This window comes from Leptodactylus fuscus, chromosome 2, assembly GCF_031893055.1.
Source record: "Leptodactylus fuscus isolate aLepFus1 chromosome 2, aLepFus1.hap2, whole genome shotgun sequence".
Lineage (NCBI taxonomy): Eukaryota > Metazoa > Chordata > Amphibia > Anura > Leptodactylidae > Leptodactylus > Leptodactylus fuscus.
The window spans coordinates 161,197,931-161,217,855 of NC_134266.1; the positions used below are offsets into that span (position 1 = coordinate 161,197,931).

A 19,925-nucleotide genomic window follows, 5' to 3' on the forward strand; every position below is an offset into this window, starting at 1 on the left:
ACCCCACATCATTACTGACCCACTGCCAACCAGTCATGCTGAAGGATGTTGCAGGCAGCAGATCACTCTCCACGGCATCTCCAGACTCTGCCACATGTGCTTAGTGTGAACCTGCTTTCATCTGTGAAGAGCACATGGTGCCAGTGACGAAGTTGCCAATTCTGGTGTTCTGTGGCAAATGCCAAGTGTCCTGCACGGTGTTGCGCAGAGAGCACAACCCCTATCTGTGGACGTCGGGACCTCATACCATCCTCATGAAGTCGGTTTCTAACCGTTTGTGCAGACACATGAAAATTTGTGGCCTGCTGGAGGTCATTTTGCAGGGCTCTGGTAGTGCTCCTCCTGTTCCTCCTTGCACAAAGGTGGAGGTAGCAGTCCTGCTGCTGGGATTTTGCCCTCCTACGGCCCCCCACGTCTCCTGGTGCACTGGCCTGTCTCATGGTAGCGCTTCCAGCTTCTGGATACTACACTGACAGACATAGCAAACCTTCTTGCCACAGCTTGCATTGATGTGAGAGTGGATGAGCTGCCCTACCTGAGCTACTTGTGTCAGTTGTAGAGTCTGTCTCATGCTACCATGAGTGTGAAAGTACAACCAACATTCAAAAGTGACCAAAACATCAGCCAGAAAGCATTGGTACTGAGATGTGGTGTGTGGTCCCCACTTGCAGAACCACTCCTTTACTGAGTGTGTCTCGATAATTGCCAATAATTTCCATCTGTTGTCTATTCCATTTTCATAACACCCTGTGAAATTGATTGACAATCAGTGTTGCTTGGAGTTGCATTGTGTTGCTTAAGAGTTCCCTTTATTTTTTTTAGCAGTGCAGTGTGTTTTACGTTTTAACCTCTTTAAAAAAAATCCAAAACTTTTCAAAAACATTTCTCAGAGTCTTCATATTCTGATACCCGTAACATTTATTATTTTATTTTTAGTATTTCTGTGTATGGGGATACATAAGGCAATTTTTTGGCAGAACCAGATATACTTTTTATTAATACCATCATGTGGAATGTCTGATGTTTTGATCAATTCAAATTTTTATGGGAAGCAAAACTGCAAAATTTGTACTTTGGCACTTTTTCCCGTTCACTTTATTCAAGACCGGGCGTTTTTGAACATAGGGATGTATAATTTGCATGTTTTTGTTTATTTAAAATCTAGGGAAAGGGGAGTGATTTGAATTTTTATTTAGAAAAAAATAATTAAAAAAAATAATAAAAATAAACTTTTTTCTATTAGCACCCCACCACCACCCTCAGGGGCCCTGAACTTGAAATTTTCTGATTGCAGGTCCCATAGACTGCATAACAACTGTATTGCAGTTAATGGGAGATTTGCTACATATAATGCAATGACAATTCAACTTCAGAAGGCTCATGGCTGTAAAGAGAACAGGTGGGGACTGACCCTGGGGCCATTTTTTTTTTTTTTTTTTTTTTTTTTTTAACTTTAGTGGATCCTGGCTTTGTATAAAAGCAGACTGTATAGTACAGTGGATGTCAGGAAGATGATAAAAGGGTAAGTAGCAGACATATGCTGCTAATCATACGCCCTTGATTAAATGATCTTTAGCAAGTGTGAAAACCTCTACAAAAGCAGAAGTTTTGTAAGTTTGCAGGTCTGGATCATTCAGGACCGTGTTAACATAATACCATAAAGGAAATATAGCCACAATGATATTACAGAAGCAATTGTTACTGTCAGAAGAATTAGAAGAACAACCTATTTGATCACTCACAAGTAGAAAACATCCAAGGCTGTTGACAATCTTCCAATACCTCAGCCTAATCGAAATGCTGTGGTAGGACGGTAAGAAAGCCCAGACACTTCAATAACCTGAGGCAACATTGTAAAGAAGAGAGACAAAATGTCTCTAGAATAATGTTTGAGACTGATAAAGTCGTACAGAAATTGTTTACTTACTAATTTGTTGCTGCTAAATATGGGTTTACAAGCTTTCGATTCATAAGGTGTATTTAGTTTTACATGCATGAGTTTTCCATTTTGGCTTTTTTGTTAAGTACCGTATTTTTCGGACTATAAGACGCACTTTCCCCCCAAAATTTTTTATAGTCTTATAGTCAGAATGTGGCCGCAATACAGACCCAACATCCGCTGTAATAGGAAGGCGGATGCCAGGGAGGGTTAGACGCCGGCACATGTGCCGGGGCCTGAGACATCGTTACACTCCTGCCCTGCATGAAACCAGCAGCAGGAGCGATGCTGCTATTCCATTCCTCCATCCCTCCCCGCAATAGCAGCATCGCTCCTGCTGCTGGTGGCTTCATGCAGGTCAGGAGTGTAGCAATGTCTCAGGCCCCGGTACTTGTGCCAGCGTCTAACCCTCCCCGGCATCCGCCTATTACAGTGGATGCCGGGTCTGTAGTGTAAACTACCCCCGGGGCCGGTCCCCACCGGCCCCATACCTGTAAAGTTGCAGGGCGGCTCCTGCGTGGCGATATCGCAGGAGCCGACCTGTCCGGGTGACAGCCGGGAGCCTAATGAAGGCTCCCAGGCCTGTCATTGATATATTGCCATTGCGGCTAGTCTATGACCAGCCGTAATAGTAATATACAGAATGTTCCATAGACGGCAATACAGTTGTATTGCCATCTGTGGGACTTGCAATCAAATGACCGCAGGTTCAAGCCCCCTAGGAACTAATAAAAAAGTTAAAAAAAACCACAAAGCTTTAAAAATATATAATAAAAAAATGAAATAAATAAGAGTTCTAAATCAGCTCCTTTCCCTAGAATACAATGTGGCCTTGCAGCTGTTGCAAAACTACAACTCCCATATATTAAATATTTTACCATTTTTTGCTTCAAAATTTTTTTCCCCCTATTTTCCTCCTCTAAAACCTAGGTGCGTTTTATAGTCCAGTGCGTCTTATAGTCCGAAAAATACGGTAAATAGAAATGATGGAATCAATTGTGCGTTGTTTTTCTGAGGCTGTAATTGATTAAACTCTTTCAATGCACAGTACACTGTGTACATTACACAACTCAATGCTATATGCTCTGCCATACTGTGTACATACACTGTTCTGTGTCTCAGACACTCATGGTAATATGTACCCAGAGTAGCATATCATGCATATGAAGAGATATGTGTACTGTCTGTGCATGATACAATCTGACATGATTAAAAAATGAGACGTGCCTCGCAGGTTGCAGAATGCCTCTGGAAGAAAAGCCACTCCCAGGAGGACTTGCTCAGGTATAAAGAGGCAATACTCACATTCAAGAATGCACTCACCTCTGAAAAACAGGTCTATTTCACCACATTCATATCTACCCTATCCCGCAACCCCAAACAGCTATTCACTACCTTCATCTCCCTTCTCAGTCCTCCTGTGCTCTCTCCAACATCACTTATCTCAGTTGACAACTTTGCCTCTTATTTCAAAAGTAAAATTGACACCATCAGAGAAAGTCTCACCCTACACCCTCGGCAACCACTCCACCCAACTGCTCGGTACTCCTCATCTTTAACCTGTTTCTTCACCATCACTGATGAAAAGCTCTCTTACCTAATCTCCAAATTCTACCTCACCTCTTGCACGCTTGACCCGATCCAGTCACATCTCATCACCAAACTCACTGAATTCATCACTCAAGCCCTAACCCATCTCTTCAACCTATCCCTAGCCAATGGACCCTTCCCTTCCACCTTCAAACATGCCACAGTCACACCTATACTTAAGAAACCGTCCCTTGACCTGTCCTCTCCAGTCAACTATCGACCCATCTCATTGCTCCCATAACTGCTTGAGCAACATGTCCACTCTTAACTATCCTCCTATCTCTCATCCAAGCTGCTCTTTGGCAGACTACAGTCAGACTTCAGACCCCGTCACTCCACTGAAACTACCCTAACAAAAGTCACTAATGACCTTCTAACTGCCAAAGCCAAGCGTCACTACTCTGTCCTCCCCTTCCTTGACCTCTCCTCTGACTTTGACACAGTTGAACACTCCTTTTTGCTAGAAACTCTCATCCCTTGGTATTTCAGAGCTGGTCCTTTCCTGGATCTGCTCATACTTCACTGACCACACATTCAGTGTCTAACACTTGCACGCCATCTCCTCAGCACACCCTCTTTCTGTAAGTGAACCCCAAGGCTCCGTCCTAGGACCCCTCCTGTTCTCCATCTACACCCTCATCCTGGGCTAACTCATCGTAACTCATAGTATCTCATGGTTTTCAATACCATTGCTATGCTGATGACTCAAATATATCTCTCTGGACCAGACATTACCTCTCTGTTGGCCAGAGTTCCAGAGTGTCTATTGGCTGTAGCTTCCTTTCTCTCCTCCCGTTTTTTCAAACTCAACATGGAGAAAACAGAATTCGTCATCTTTGCCCCCCTCGTATGGCCCATCTACCTGACCCATATCTCAAAGTTAACAGAACCACACTTACCCCTGTCCTATGGGTTCATTGCTCTGGGATAACCCTGGACTCCGACCTATCCTTCAAGTTGCATGTTCAAACCCTTAACACCTACTGCCGCCTCCAACTCAAGAGCATCCATAGAATCCATTCCTTCCACACCCCAGAAACTTCAAAGATTCTAATCCATGCCCTCATAATCTCCTGCTTAGATTACTGTAACACCCTTCTCCATGGCCTCCCAGTGAATACTCTCACTCCCTTCTAGTCCGCCTTAAATACTGCTCGCTTAATACAACCCCCTTTTTTTTTATTGATGACCGTTCGTCTGGAAAGATCTTCAATAAGAAAACAGTGGCTTTCAGACACCTGGGACTCCTACTAATCAGCTATGTGGCTGGTGGACTCATGTGATCTCTTTGCTGTTTAGATCTCACTCAGTCTGTTTCAATGCATTTGTAACGGGATCAGCTCAGGGATCATTGTCTCCTCAGATAGACAAGCACTTTCTTGGAATAGTAAAGAAAGTCCACTCCAGCAAGTATGGTGCAACTGGCCTGCAACCAGTTTTATTAGAATCTTTAGGCAAAACAAAACAGAAACAATACAAAATAAAACCCTAGCTGTCCGGCTAGTACCTTCAATTACAGGTATCCTAGCTAAAGAGAGCTGGGCCTACTGCACAACTTCAAGCACAACAACCAGCAGTTGTTTACTTACAAGTAGTTTCCCAGGATCAAAAAGGGCCATATATCTGTGTACTGTCTGTCCTTATATACACACCCTTCAGGTAAACAGGAATTAACCCCACACGTCTCAAAACCTGGAGTGGCTGAATGGAGTAGAGACACATCCAATTCTCCCTACCCCAGCAGCCAGACCTTAACCAGGGTTTTGGTAAAACCCTCCAGCCAAGAATACAGTGTTCTCAGCTGTATCTAGATCGTGTATGACAGGAACCTGGGAGAAATGTACACTCCTTCTACCACTTTGCCCCTGGTCCTGTCACACATGCCATTACATTTTTATCCAACAGAAATGAATGAGGTGAGACTATAATCAATAATAAGCAGCAGTCCCGAGTGTCAGACCCCTTCATTCTCTTATACATTTACCACTATATTTACGCTCGCATAATAAATAGCGACACGTTAAAGCTTAAAATGACAATGCTCCCAGAAAGAATAAACACAAGTTAATCAATGTGATATATTTACCCCAAATTGGTGCCATTAACCCATTCCCATTAAATCAATGTAATAGTACGCTGGAAGCTGGGTATTTAAACATGGCTGCTGTCATTGCTGCTGGGTCTCTGCTGTGGGGTGCAAAGCTTTAATTTTTTTTTTTTTTTTTTTTTAGAAGTTAAAATGTACTAAGAGCTATATAAATTTGGTTGCCCTGGAATCATACTGAACCATAGAATACAATGACATGTCATTTTGGCTGCACAGCAAATGCTGTAAATACAAAGCCCATAAGAAAGTCACACAAACACAGGATTTTTTTCAATTCCAACCCATTGTGAGTTTTTTTTCCAGCTCCCTAGTACATTGTACGGAACATTAAATGGTAACATTGCAAAGTAATTTGTACTGCAAACATTAAGCCATTCATATGACTCTGTGAACAGAAAAATAAAAAGGTTGTGGGGTTTGGAAGGCAGGAAGACAAAAACAAACATAATGCCTGTAGCAGGAAGGAATTAAACACTGCAACTTACTTCACCAAAAAAGAGCCATGATACAGTTACATTCAGAGAAAAAAAATATATATATATATATGGTTCCTGATTTGCAATGGCTAAATAATGCAAAACGTAGCTTAGTCATTAAGGACTAAAAAAGGCCGGTCACTAAGAGATTAACATTCTAAGTACTGTGTTTCCTGCTTGTTCAGGTCTCTGTGCTGCCCTCCGCTCGCGTTCTGTGGCGCAAGAGGCATGTTCAGTTATTATTCTTTGCTTTAGGTTCTTCTTACATTTTCTTTACTCTGTCCTGCTATTCCCTCACCTCTGTAATTATTTTCCACACCCATCTCCTTCTCCTTTGTTTCCCTCTGCTCATCTAAGGGGGCATTCACATGGAGTAACGCAGTGCTGATTCTGGCATGATAACTCGCGTAAAAATCAGCGCTGCAAAACAGAATCCCATTGACTTCAATGCATTTCTCAACTAGCAATTCCCTTACAGTTTTCATATCTGGACATAATCCTAAATTTATTCCTGTACAGATTTATATCATACCAAGAGGATCTTCCACAAAGACTTAATACTTAAGGATTCATGCTAAGGTGTTCAAATTTCTTTGTTTCCAGGTGAGTTTCGTGCCCATGTGACGTTAATGTCCAGCACAGTACATAATGTAAACATCTCAGTACTGAGTGGTTATTTCCATTTATTCAACAACTTGGATGGTGTAGACCATGCATGTGTTCTCCTCACATCAAGTCAAGGGTCACTTGGGAAGCCCCAATTATTTGCTATAGTGACTACCACTGACCTATGCGCTAACAAATGGTTAAATTTTCCTTTCTGTGCAAATTAAGCTTCTAGAAGTCTTAAATGGGATGTCCAGTTTCAGCAAATAAATGTTATTTGTAATTTGAAAAGTTTTACTTTCTGTATCAATTCCTCACAGTTTTCTAGATCCCAGTTTGCTGCCATTCATCATTTATTTCCAGTGGCTTAAAATCAGTCTGTGGTGCAGCTGTGTGCCACAATAAATAAACAATAAATGACAATAATCCCAAAAAAAAGACCAACTTGGAGATCTAACTTCTAAAATATTGTATATGGGGTATGTATCATATATTGCATGTTATAGTATCAACATGTTGTGGCTACTACTAGAACACTTCATATCATATATCAAGTGTACAACATCACAAATCTGCACTACAACCTGCTCAATAAAAGGCATATATAGCCATATTTACTATCAGGTTAGAGAGCGAGATAGAGGGGAAGAATGAACTGCTGCCTCAATGCACATTTCACATAGGCTTCCTCAGGAGATCGGACCACAGCAGTCTCCATTGTGGTCCGATTGTGGTCTCCATTGTGGTCCGAATGCTGTACACTGGCCAATCAACACTGGTCTATTCATTCCTATGAGAAAAAGTAAGCTCGCTCGTAACAGCAAGCTGCCAGCTCTCCTGACTAGCAAGGATGAGCCTGCTGCAGAACCAGCGTTGATTTGCCGAATGCTATACAGTGTATAGCATTCGGCCGATCAACGCTGGCTCTGAATTGAATATTTACTGCGAATAGCTAGTAGTATTCGATCGAGTATGAATATTTCAAATACCGAATGCCTACTCAATCGAATACTACTCGCTCATCTCTAATTATTAATACATAACTAGATGAACTAGTTACCATATATACTCGAATATAAGCCGAGTTTTTCAGCACAAAAACTGTGCTGAAAAACTCTGCTTATACTCGAGTATATACAGTAACTAGTTCATCTAGTTATGTAGTAATAATTAGAGATGAGCGAGTAGTATTCGATCGAGTAGGCATTCGGTATTTGAAATATTCATAGCCCCTTCAGCTTATACTCGAGACAAGCACAAGGGGGATATTGTTATATACACTCCAGACACTGTATTGTTTGCAATGTGTAGGTTGCACTCACATTCTACTGCGGTTGTCCAGCCAGAAGGTCCACAGGGAGTGCAGCGGGATGCCCTCACTGGCTGGCTGCTGCGGCAGCTGCAGGCTGGTGATGGTTCATGTGCAGCTGCTCCTCGCTCTCCGCCTTCAGCTGCCACCAGTCCGGACCCGCGGGAAGCGTCAGCATCGTCACTAACTGCGCAGAGAGCCAGCAGTTTCAGCGTCGAGTCCACAGGAAGATGGCGCTCCCTGCAGGTCCAGACCGGCGGCAGCTGAAGGTGGAGAGCGAAGAGCAGCTGCACCTGAATGATCACCAGCCTGGAGCTGCCACAGGAGCCGGACACAGTGAGGGCATCCTGCTGCACTCCCCGTGGACCTTGCCGCCCAAACTGCTGACTCTGCGCAGTTAAGTGACAATGCTGGCGGGGTCCACAGGAAGATGGCACTCCGCGCAGGTCCAGGCCGGCGGGAGCTGAAGGCAGAGAGCAACGAGCAGCTGCACTTGAACCATCACCTGGAGCTGTCGCAGGAGCCGGACAGTGAGAGCATCCTGCTGCAGTCCCCGTGGACCTTGCTGCCAAAACTGCTGACTCTGCGCAGTTAAGTGACAATGCTGGCGGGGTCCACAGGAAGATGGCACTCCGCACAGGTCCGGACCGGCGGGAGCTGAAGGCAGAGAGCAATGAGCAGCTGCACTTGAACCATCACCTGGAGCTGTCGCAGGAGCCGGACAGTGAGGGCATCCTGCTGCACTCCCCGTGGACCTTCTGGCTGGACAACCTTCTCTCCCTGGAACAACTGCAGCAGAATGTGAGTACAACCTACACCGTGCAAACAATATAGTGTCTGGAGTGTATATAATAATATCCCCTTCCACCCCCACCCCCCCTTGAAATGAATAAGATGAATAAGTAAGAGAGATCTTTCAACTATTTATCCCCTATCCATAGGATAGGGGATAAATACTAGATTGATGTTGATGGAGGGTCAGGGTTTGGGGTGCCGTAAGTACAGGGGAAGGGGGGGGTGTTTTGGTTGTCTGTCTGCCCCTTCCCTGAGCTTAAAGGGGCAGACTCCCACTTGGAATTCAGTCTGACTACAGTGCTCTTATTCCGTCGGGAATGGGTTAATAGGAGCACTACAGATACCCTACATTGAGCCAGGCTGAATTCCAAGTGGGGAAAAAAACAAAACAGTCCTCAATATCAGGGAAAGGGCAGACAGACAACCAAAACACCCCCTCCTCCTTTCTCAGCACCCACTGCTACCAAAAACGCCGGCCATTTTAATTTTTTAAATTTTCCAGTAGCTGCTGCATTTCCCCTCTAGGCTTATACTCGAGTCAATAAGATTTTCCATTTTTTTGTGGTAAAATTAGGGGGGCCGGCTTATTTTCAGGTCGGCTTATACTCGGGTATGTATTAATAATTGTTTTGTTATAATACAACAAGCAATATATTCTGTTTCTCATGAATTAAAGCCTAGGATGCAAGAAATGGCATGCAGTAGTATCTGCCATTCATGCAGTGTGTAGTACATTATAAATTGTTAGAGACGCATTATAATCAATAATTGTCAAGAAAGATAAGCTCTTGCGGTTGCAGATGGATGTTTTTCTTCAGCCACTGATTATATGTGAAATAATGGCCATAGGATCCTATAGCTCTCCATGCACAGTGATTTGCTATTTTAGTAGACTTTCATCTTTGTTCTGAATTTCAAATGAGTAAGCACCGTTCTGTGAAGGTTTTAGGTCATTTCAAAGAAAGGAATAGACATTCAGCATGGAAATTTCTTAACGTATGAAGAGTATGATGTACGAAACAATGTCAAGCAATTCTTTTAGAGTCAAATTTAATACTGGCTTTGCATAGGTTGTTTTATGTATAGCATAGTAGTGTAGATGAATGATGTATAACTAAAAATATCCTATTGTAGATGTGTTTACATGAAACCCTCTTCATATTCTCAAAGTAAAAGTGTCATCAAGAAATATAATAATTCATTTACAACAACCGTGTCTTACAACAGCACAGAACACTGCATTTGGTCGCTCCCATTGATGTTTGTTTCTAGTGCATTTCTGGTTCTGTGAACACCAAAAGCAATTAGACAGAAATCCGATCAACCAATCAATAAACTTGTTACAACATAATAATGTAATAGTTCATTCTGGTGCTCTGATAGATCTTATGCCTATAAGACGTTATTATAAAAAAAACAATTCGCATATAGTTGCACACCTATTTCTAGTAAATAAAATTCATTTATACCTATAATTAAACCCTTTGTGCCCTAGATTACTACCAGTTATCAATAACCCATTTGACAACCTAGACGACCACTAGTCCACTGGTGCATATACCATTAGATAAAAAGTGAACTAACTGTTAAAATGCTCAAATTTATTTAAGGTACGTAACTTCTGTGCAAATATGTTAAAAAGGACTGTAAACTACCTGCCTAACACTAATATGTCGTTCGGACTAAACTATAAACTAGGTTTGGCTTTGACAAAGACCTGAATATAGGGGAAAACAGTCCCCCAAATATTTAAACCATCAATAGTGTGTCCAGAACAACTAATAAGCCCTTTATATCATGTTGGTTGGGTACAGTCTATGAAAACAGACTATAAAAAGTGAATGTGAGTAAAGTGGCCAGAGTATGGCTGTATGCCGCAACTCAACCCCACAGTAACAGACAGTAAGAGACAAGCAGACTAAGCGCTCATAAGATCTGTGTAGAGAGGGCAAGTATGCAAGGCATAGATAAACTACCACTGTCTTATGCAGGGTATCCCCAATAATAAGCAAAAGAACTGATGCAAATAATAAAACATAACATTTATTTTTTCTATTTAAAAGATAGGTCCCTTAGAAAGACAAAGGTCCTCATGTTAAGAACATAAACATAAGTAGTCAAATACACAAATAGACTCAATAGATGAACAAATTCAATTCTCACCCATATAGCAGAGCCCAACCGTCTATCATATGTTAGAAATTTAAACAGTCTTACCGGGGTCACCTTGCAGGCAGGAGACATAGCAGGGTCAAGGGTTCAGCACCGAATTTCTCCCTATTATGCAGTCTCACATTGACCCTCAAGACCCAGATGACTCCCGTCCTGACAAGAGCAGTCCACAGCTGCCCCTACGTGTCCCTGGTGTAATGAGTGTTGCGCCACTCATCAGGGGACTTTATGTGCTAGCTGGTGAGATTTCTTTCTAAAGAATTTATGAACCTCCGTGGCTGTGTGGCGGCCCTATGGGGTGCCAGGTGGGTCACCTCCTCTTTCTTTCGTCGGTTTGCCCATTTTTGGACTACCAATGCTAGAGATAAAGTTGTATTTAGGTTAAGGATAGACGGAGATGCAGGTTCAATCGTCCATCCGCATCGACAGTTAGGCTCCGCCCCCCAGAATTTTATTTTTATTTTATCATACCCTTGACTCCAGTGTCTTGGTAAGGAAGTTCCTCATACCACATCTGGAACTTAGTAGAGCAGTGGTGGGGCAGACCTGAAGTCACTGATCAGACCCTGAGCTGCCCAAAAACTGCCCCAATAGATAGTGAAACCTTAAGATGCCACGGTCATGTTATCACCCGCAGTCAGAGCACAGCTGTGTTAGCCGTGTATAATGGCTGACACCCGCTATGCATAGTTTCTGTGTGCGCACCATGCTTCCACCATACTAGTATGGCAGTTGGCAGGAAGTCTTTTCCATCAACTCTGTAATATTACGAACAACATGTAAAATCCAGCACAGGAAACTACCAAACCCGGTGGTCAGTTTTCAAACCCATTCAATTGAATGGATTTGCAAAATGACCGCCCGTGAGCGTCTTGTGCCTCTCTGCAGCAAAACGATTATTATTATTTTTTTAACTGGACACAAAGTTGGACAAACAGAACTTTGTGTCCGATTAAAAAAAAACAAAAAACAGTTTTGCTGCAGAGAGGCACAAGACGCTCGTGCGGTCACTTTGCAAACCCATTCAAGTGAATGGGTTTGAAAACAGACCGCTGCGTTTCCGTCTCCTGTCCAGTTTCTCTCGGCAGAAGACAGAAATCCGAAAGCAGAGACCAGGTGCAGGTGTGAACCTGCTCTTACTTGAAAATTCCTCTAAGGGAGGGTTCACACGATGTCTTTTGACTCGTAATCTGGCATGTCTACGCCGCGGGAGCTTTTGCGGGCCGTATACGCTCACATTGATTTCATTTAAATCAATGGGAGCGTATACGGCCTGCAAAAGCACCCGCGGCGTAGACGTGCCAGATTACAAACTAAAAGACATTGTGTGAACCCTCCCTAAGGAGGAGCTGAAGTATTGCTTCTCTGCCATAGCTGAAAATACTATTGTATTAATTGATCTGGGGTGTTACTTTTCCATTGTGTTCTTTAAATTCCCCAAACAAATACAATGTGATATCGTTCAAGAATTTTAAAACATTAGTTTTCTATGATTTTATTATGACATATGAAAATACAATAAACTGTACATTTATATTGATATGTACTGTGCATATTATCTGGAAGAAGAACAGAACTTTTGCCCTATTTATACTTAATAGCAATTCTTCATTGCTGTGGGCAGGATTTTCTAGACATCTGTTTGAATTCAATTCATTTTTCATTTCAGCAAGCTGCCTTTGGCAATAACGGTTGAAAGAATTGTTAAAACCTAAATATTCAAATAAGCATGTTTTGAAGAAACGTTAAGTGTTTACTATGAATGTTCTTCAATATACTTCTATAAACTTCTACTTCTACTGAACTGCACTTATTGTTCGGGAACTTTAGCAAAACTTTAGAAAAAAAATTCCAGCTGTCTATTGAAGGACACAAAAATTGGAGTTGGAGATGGTGAAAGGTCATTTATAAAAGAAGGGATGTTGTGAGCTTGGTTAAACATCTTTATAAGATTTTACCCATGTACAGCTAGACAGGGTTCAAAGTAGGAGACAGATGGCCTTATCTGGGGATGAATTAAGGGCAAAATCAATTTTGTGTACGGGATGGGGGGGGGATAAACTAATAATGAACAGAACCCCCTAATCTATTAAAATGGACCTGACTGCAACAGCCAACAAAATCTTTGTTTGGCATGGTAAACTTTGCCCAGGTCCCTTGCTTTAGCTGTGTTCAGAGGACATTTCATACTATTATCACCGGGTCTTTGCTGTATAGCACAGTAGAGACTTGGTAGGTACAGTGGCCAGTCAACTCCCAAGTGGCTTCCATACCGGATATCCGCCATACTATTACTGTCAGGATACGGAGTCGCCGCGGCCTCCTTGCTGCGCGGCGTCTCCCTGGGAGACGTGTTAGGAGTTCTATTGGGTGTGCTTAGGTCATTAAGGGTTAATCTTTTCCTTGCTCTCAGTCTCCATGCCATTAGCCATCAGGTGTGTTCTCTGCTGCTATTTAATCCCCACCCAGGAATGGATCCTTGCCAGCCATTCACTTTGTGTTTCCTGGTTCCCCTGCTCAGTCTGATTCCCTGTCTGTTTGTATTCGGTCTGTTCCTTGGTTTGTATCCCAGCTTGTATTTTTGACTATCCCTTGTCTTTTGATTCGGTACCTCTATTATTATCTCCTGGCTCGACCTCTTGCTCGTCTGACCTCGCCTTCTCTTCTGTGTCTTGCTGGGACTTATGGTCCTCCCTGGTTCCATGCTGTTTAGTCTTTTGTTTTGCATTGCATTTACACTGTGCTTTCTGTTTAGGTGTGACCCCGTGACTCCAGTCCCTAGGACTTTCAGGGCCTCCTCTCCCCTTATCCTAGCCGCCGGATAGAAGTGTCAGGAGCCTTGGTAGGCGCACTTCAATTAGGAAGTGCATGGGTCTGCCTCATCTCAGATATTACAGCATAGTTATAGCTGCAGGGCCTGTGACCCCTTTTATCATTAGCTGCACAGTGTTGCTTTCCCAGCTGTGTCACTTTGCACTGCCTGACCCTGACTCCAATCCTTACAATTACAGGGGATGTCAGGGGGGGGGGGGGGGGGGGGTTAGGTTAAGCAAGTTACTATAGATAAGAAAACTGATTCAGAACAAACTGATTTTGATTTAAATATTCCAAGCGTCTTGGTTTTTAACAAAAGCAAATGACCTCCACCACATGTGACATGAAGTAAAACAGCAGAATAGGAAGATCACATTGAATATAGAAAATAGGTACTCTGGTAGTTTGGTTAGATTTAATCAGTTTTAGTCAATTTTAGGTACATATTTGCAATACAGATATATTTTTTAATACAGTGTCAGATCCTCTACTGATCCTCTAATTTTTTTAATTAGTTTTTTGTTAAATAATACAGAAAAACTGCCATTATCAGTGCAAAACTCCAAGCTGATTCATGCAACATGTTCTACCCTCTGTGGCCTGGTCTCACTTTTAGTATTTTCTAAAATTATGTTTTTTGTTAACAAACGCTGAAAAACTTCCATTATCAATGTAAAAACCCAAACTGACTCATGCAGTATATTCTACTTTAATGCTCACTTTTCCATGTCACCCTTATTACTAACTCTCATTTTATTGTTATGTACCATTTGAAGTAGTGTTTTTTTTTGTTAAAAAATAGAAAACTGTCATTATTAGAGATGAGCGAACAGAGAAATGTTCAAAGTTTGATTCGAGTAGCCGCTCAATACTCACCCCCCCCCCTCAAATGTAAACCCCCAAATGTAAAGCACCATGGAATTAATGGTGCTATATAAATAAACAATAATAATAATAATAATAATAATAATAATTAATAACATCGAACCCCATTAGAGTCTATGGGGAAAAATACTTGTTTAGGGGGAAACCAATGTTCGACTCAGGAGGGTCACCAAGTCCACTATGACCCCCCAGCAAATGATGACAACACCTCTGGAATGCAACTGGGACAGCAGGGGAAGCATGCCTGGGGGCATCTAACAAGCCCAAGTCACAGTTTTACCCCAACATCACAGCCTATCATCTACACACTTTCCACACTCAAAAATCCCACTATGAAAGTGGAAAAATACCTGGAAACCTTTTTTCCTCCCCAATTGGATGGACAGAAACCCAAATTTTACTCTAATGAAACCTTAACAAGCACCCCTTTAAATCACATTGCCCATGACAACCACAGATGGAATAGGCAATGGGAAATCAAACAGTACTCACCCTTAACTGTCATTGTGGTTGTGTGTGTGTGATGTGGTAAGACCTTCCAAAATTCACTTTCCTGGCCCTTAACATGAGCCCTTCCAAATTAAGTTAGAGGCCCATAAGCTGAGTTACCAGCAGAGATTGAGTCCCTTTGGGTTACTTCAGCCTCTTACCAGCAGAGATTGAGGCCCTTTAGGTGACTTCAGCCTCCTACCAGCAGAGTTTTAGGCCCTTTAACTTAGTTGAGCCTTGAACCAGCAGTGTTTTTGGCCATTGAGGTTAGTTGAGCCTTGCACCAGCAGTGTTTTTGGCCATTGGAGTGAGTTGAGCCTTTAACCAGCAGAGTTTGGTGAAATCAGGGTGGATTCAGCCTCTAACCAGCAGAATTTGGGGAAATCAGGGTGGATTCAGCCTCTAACCAGCAGAGTTTGGAGAAATCAGGGTGGATTCAGCCTCTAACCAGCAGAGTTTGGAGAAATCAGGGTGGATCCAGCCTCTAACCAGCAGAGTTTGGGGAAATCAGGGTGGATTCGGCCTCTAACCCACAGAGTTTGGCGAAATCAGGATGGATTGAGTTTAGAAGGATCACAATTGTGCAACGCAGATGGTGGAGGAATTGTAGAGGTTGAGCGCAGACTTGACAATTCATGTTGGGGTGCTTGACACTGGTGGGCATGAAAATGATGGGTCTATCCAATGGCTGTTCTTTTTGATGAAAGTTAGCCAGTCGACACTCTCAGCTGACAGTCGGCTGCGCTTATCCGTGATGATACCACCAGCTGTGCTGAAAACCCTTTCAGATAGCATGCTGGTGGTAGGACAGGACAGGACCTGCAAGGCGTATAGGGCAAGTTAAAGCCACAGGTCCAACTTCGACATCCAATACGTGTAGGGCGCAGAGGGATCGGAGAGGACATGGTTGTGGTCGGACAGGTATTCCCGCAACATGTGCCTATACTTTTCCTGCCTGGTGACACTAGGACCCTCAGTGGTGGGATTTTGGCGAGGGAGTGCCATTAACATGTCCCAGACTTAGACAGTGTACCCCTTGTGGGTGTGGATCGGACGGCACTTGTTTGCCTCATGGAGGAACTCTCCCCTCTACCGGAATAAAAGACAAGATGTTATTTTTATACCGGGGGTCAAGGATTGCAAATATCCAGTATTGGTTGCTCTCCATTATTTTGATTATGCTCTTGTCACTTGAAAAGCACCCTAACATGAAGTTAGCCATGTGTGCCAGAATGTTACTTGGCATGACTTTGCTGCCCCTTTACTCTCCATTTACTCCTCTTCCTCCTCCTCCCTTTCGCCCCATCCGCGCTGGAAGAATGGGAGGCATTGAACTTCCCCGGTAGCCTCCTGTGTCACAATCATATCATCTGCCACGTCTTCATCCTCCTCTTCCTCCTCCATCATTAAATGCTGTGAAGTGGACAGGTGTGTGGAACTACTCTCCTGCTGTGACGGTTCTGCTGCTATCCCTGACTCCTCAGTGTGATCCCTTTATCCCTGATGGCAATGAGGGATTCTCTCATCACACACAAGAGCAGGATTGTTACGCTCACTGGTGCATCGTCACAGCTGACCCTCTTGGTGGACTCCTCAAACACGCGTAGGATTTCACATAGGTCTCCCATCCATGGCCACTCATGGTTGAGAAACTGAGGGAGCTGACTTTGTGGCACCCTAGGGTTTTGGAGATGGAATTCCATCAAAGGTCTCTGCTGATCAACCACTTTGCTTAACATATGATATGTTGAGTTCCAGCATGTGGGGACATCGCACAACAACCGGTGTTTGGGCAGATGTAGGTGTTGCTGGAGTTTATTGAGGCTAGCAGCGGCTACTGTAGACTTGCAAAAATGGGCGCACAAGCGCCGCACTTTCACCAGTAGCTCGTGCACATTTGGGTATGTCTTTAAAAAACATTGCACCACTAGGTTAAAGACGTGGGCCAGGCATGGAACATGTTGGAGGCTGGCAAGCTCCAGAGCTGCTATCAGGTTCCTGCCATTATCAGATATGACCATGCCTGGGCCCATGTGCAGCGGCTCAAACCATATTGCTGTCTCATCGAGGAGGGCATCCCTCACCTCAGAGGCAGTGTGCTGTCTGTCCCCCAAGCTGATGAGCTTCAGCACGGCCTGGTGACGTCTGCCCACGCCAGTGTTGCAACGTTTCCAGCTCGTAGCTGGAGTCAATTTAATGGTGGCAGAGGAAGAGGAGGAGGAGGGTGTTGTTTAAGAGCCCCTGCCAGGAATGATAGGTGGGGAGACTAGGTACACCGGCCCAGTTTGTGACCCAGTCCCAGCCTCAGCTACATTCACCCAGTGTGCCGTCAGTGAAATGTAGCGTCCCTGTCTGCATGCACCTGTCCACGCATCTGTGGTCAAGTGGACCTTTGTGCATAGTGCAGAACTTAGGGCCCATCTGATGTTGAGTGACACGTGCTGGTGCAAGGCAAGGATGGCACACCTGGAGAAGTAGTGACGGCTAGGGACGGCATAGCGAGGTGCAGCACTTGCCATCAGTTCCCGGAAGGCTGGAGTTTCCACAAGCCGGAATGGTAACATCTCCTGGGCCAGCAGTTTGGAGATGTTCAAGACTTGCGCATGTGAGTGGTTAGCGCTGTATTTTTGCCTGCACTGAAATGTCTGAGAGATGGTGGGTTGCCGGGAGGAGGCGCATGATGGTGCAGGAGAAGGAGCTAAAACAGGAACAGGGGAGGATGAGGGAGAAGTCCCCAAAGTGGCGGAGCCAGATGTTGCGGTGTCCTGACTGGTGCTCTGGACTGCAGCGCCAGCACTGGCAACAGTGGGAGAGGCAGTGGCGGTGTCCTGTGTTTGCTCTCTCCCACTGAGCCCAGTGCTTGGATTTCAAATGACGGCGCAAGGAAGTGGTCGAAACGTTGCTCTTTTCATAGTCCCTACTCAGTTTCAAGGGACAAATTGTGCAAACCTCCGGACATTCCTTGAAAATCTCCACACCATCGAGGAACGTGCCTTCGATGGGGTAGTTTTTCTGGGCTGGCCATAATAGAGAACATCTTGGGCCATTCTGGGTGTGGCCTGGCTTCGGCGAAGCAGCTGACCTCTGCCTCTGGACATGCCTGCCTCTAGCTACCCTCTTTGGTGCTGCACCTCCCTCAACATCGACACTGCTTTCCCCGCTTGACATCCCCCCTGTCAAGGTCGGGTCAGTGTCCTCATTGTCCACCACCTCTTCTGCCAATTCCTCTCTCACTTCCTCCTTCTGTACACTGCACATGGCAACAGGCTGCCCTGATGGCAACTGTGTCTCGTCATCGTCACTGAGGGTGGGTTCCTGGTCAAACACCACAAAATTAACAGGAGATGGCGGAGACTCCAGTGCTTGGGCATCTTGACACAGAAAGTCATCTGGTAGCTCCGTTTAAGAGGAACAGGGAGAAGGACAGTTAAAGGACCAGAGGACAGCTCCTGGGAGCAGAAAAAGTTAGGATTACTCTGCTGGGAAGATTGGGCATTTTGGGAGGAAGGCTGGCCAGAATGTTGTGTAGGAGGAGGAGTTGAGGTAGAGGCTGACTGGCTGGTGGATAATGTGGTGGAAGCATTATCTGCCAGCCATTGTAACACATGTTCCTGGTGCTCAGACCTACTTAGGTTTGTGCCCTGCACCCTACTTAATGTTACCAGCAAGCTGGGCACTGTGGAGAAGCGCAATGCTTGCTGCCCCTGAGGAGTAGGCACGGAATGCGCTGTGGCTTCACCGTGACCTTGCTTCCCAGCAGCATTCCCATGCCCCTGGCCTCGCCCACGGCCTCGTCCATGTCCCTTACCGGTAGCCTTGCGCATTTTTAGATGGTTTTGATGGTTTGGTGGGTACACACCGTGACAACCTGGATGAAGCGTCTATAGCCTGAGAATTAGAATGTATATCCCACTGATTTTTTTGTGGGTGCACACCGTGACAACCTGGATTAAGCGTCTATAACTTGAGAATTAGAATGTATATCCCACTGATTTTTTTGTGGGTACACACTGTAACAACCTGGATGAAGCGTATATAGCCTGAGAATTAGAATGAATATCCCACTGCTTTTTGGTGGGTACACACCGGGACAAACTGGATGAAGCGTATATAGTGTATATGGGCTGAAAATTTCAGTGTATACCCCTTAGTTTCAGGCGGGGGGGGGGGGGAGACACACTGTTGAACCCTGCATTAACCGTATATAGGGTATATGGGCATACAATTTCAGTGTATCCCACTTAGCTTAATCCCTATCGCGGAAAGCTGGGTTGCGCAGATACTGCCTGACTTAATTGAATCCCACTTTAGCATTTGTGGGTAGACACTGTGCCAAGCTTGTTTCAGCTTCTCCCTTTAGTGTAGCTCTTAAAAGAGCTGTTGTGGTTCTTCCTCTTTGATATTCCTGCCTAGCAGAATCTGAAACCTAACTAGCCCTCAGCAGATGTCTCTCTCTAAGTGCAAGCACAGAATGAATCAGAGCTGATGCCGCCTATTCGTTTGAATCTGACGTCACATCTCCTCAGCGGCCAATGGCTTTTTCCTAGTTTTTTCAATGCCTCCATTGTCATAGTTCCTGTCCCACCTCCCCTGCGCTGTTATTGGTGCAGAAAAAGCGCCAGGGAAGGTGGGAGGGGAATCGAACTGTAAGTGCATTGCAACTTCTTTAGCTGACTGACACAGTTTGTTCTAGTTACAGCCAGGTCACTCTTTCAGTGGGAAATCTTAGTTCATTCCTAATTT

At 44.3% G+C, this 19,925-nt stretch overlaps 1 pseudogene; it reads left to right on the plus strand.

Annotated features, from left to right (window-relative positions):
- The first annotated feature begins 8,651 nt into the window (after positions 1-8,651).
- Positions 8,652-19,925, plus strand: part of LOC142196188 (RNA-binding protein PNO1-like) — a 32,200-nt pseudogene continuing 20,926 nt past the window's right edge.